Genomic DNA, 1,820 nt, shown 5'->3' with positions numbered 1-1,820 from the left:
ACAAGAAAATCAACTGGGTAATAGAAATCTTCCACTTTAATGATGACATCGGATAATATACCCCGGGGAATTTTTGTTGACTTATCGGCCAATCGTAAAATAATATCAGTTTGTTCCAAAGTGCCTAAGTCATGTTGATCAAAAAGATTTCCCGGAATTATATTAACACTAGCTCCAAGATCAAGGAGCGCCTTTTTGATATTAATATTACCTAGGGTAACAGAAATTAAAGGTGCTCTGGGATCCTTAAGCTTGGGTGGAAGTTTATTTGATATTATGGAACTTGCATGCTCGGTTAAGTCAATCTTTTTAGGGAGGTGTGCTTGGAGTTTGCGTTTTTGAACACACAAATCCTTCAAAAATTTAGCATAAGAAGGTACCTCCTTAATAAGTTTGACTAACGGGATATTTATTTTAACTTGACTAAATAGATCCCACATGTCTTCCATTTTCGGCCCTCGCTTCCCAAAAGGGAAGGATGCCGGTTTCTCTAAAGCCGAAGGGTATGGTGCGGTATTAACCTCCACACCATGCTCCCCAACTTTAGAGTCATCTTTACCCTTAACTACTTTTTGTTTTTCAGATTTGAAAGCTTTCTCAAACTCTTCTTTTTCATCAAAAACGACCTCAGTGTCACTGTCATTATCTAAAGTAGGAGGAGCACTTACCTTGTTGTCAACCTTTTTCCCACTACGCAAGGTGATTACCTCATTCACTTGATGCTCTTTTCCGGATCTTTGGGTGTGAGATGGGTTGACTGTTGTGGTGCTTGGAAACTTGCCATCTTCACTTTTCCCAATTTGCTCTGCCAGTTGAGCAATTTGCTTCTCGATAGCAGCTATGGACTTAGAGTTAGTGTCGACTTTCTGATATGGTTGGGTTATGAACTCCATGATTTTGTCCAACTTGTTGCCATCCGTTTCCTCCTTCTTTGATGTTCCACCTTGGTTAAAGTTGGACTGTTGGAACTGTTTTGGCTGATTTTGGTTTTGGTAATTCCCTTGACGGTTGTTGTTGTTGAAATTCCCATTGTTGTTGTAGTTCCCGCCTTGGTTGTAGTTCCGATTGAATGATCGTGGATTATTTTGGAATTGACCATAGCCGTGCACTTGACTGATTTCCTCTTGACTTCTCATGCACTCATCTGCAATGTGTCCTGAATCTCCACAGCTTACACATATCTTCTGTCCCTGCGAAAAAAACACACCTTTCTCTTTGCCTAGACTAGAGAGTAGTAAGTCAAATTTTTTATTTAAAGAATTAATATCAGATTTGACTTCATCTTTCCAGTTTTTGTCTAGTCCAACTGAAGCAGCAGATGAAATTGGGTTGTCCCGTTTCTTAGCTGAGTAATTGGTTTTTGAACCATGACTCAACTGCTCCAAGAATCGCCAAGCGTCTTCACTATCTTGCATCATGATAGTGCCGCCAGATGAGGCATTAATCATAGTTTGATTGGCAGTGTCAACTCCATCATAAAAGAAACGTACAAGTTGCCAACGGGGAAATTCATGATGTGGACATGAACGCAACAATTCCTTGAGGCGTTCAAATGCATCATGAAATTCTTCATTGGGTTTTTGTGCAAAATCTTGTATCGCTTTTCTTATTTCCGTTGTTTTACTAGCAGGGTAGAACTCTTGCAAAAATTTAGTTTTTAATTGCTCCCAAGTAGTAATACTATGGGGGGCAAGAGAAGTGAACCAATACTTAGCTTTTTCTTTTAAAGTGAACGGAAATAAGTGAAGTCTAAAGGAGTCTCTATTAGTTCCTCGCGGAGTATTCGCGTTAGCAATTGCAAGGAACTCATAGAGGTGATT

General features: G+C 39.6%; 1 non-coding gene across 1 annotated transcript; it reads left to right on the top strand.

Moving 5' to 3' along the window:
• The first annotated feature begins 1,506 nt into the window (after positions 1–1,506).
• Positions 1,507–1,613, top strand: LOC145128044 (small nucleolar RNA R71). The gene has a single exon (XR_013716646.1). It is a non-coding gene; the product is annotated as a small nucleolar RNA R71 (small nucleolar RNA).
• The last annotated feature ends 207 nt before the right edge of the window (positions 1,614–1,820 follow it).

This window comes from Lactuca virosa, chromosome 7, assembly GCF_052849685.1.
Source record: "Lactuca virosa cultivar CGN04683 chromosome 7, Lactuca_virosa_CGN04683_v6, whole genome shotgun sequence".
NCBI lineage: Eukaryota > Viridiplantae > Streptophyta > Magnoliopsida > Asterales > Asteraceae > Lactuca > Lactuca virosa.
The sequence above is the reverse complement of the archived record's forward strand: the minus strand, read 5'-3'. Positions and strand labels throughout refer to the sequence as shown.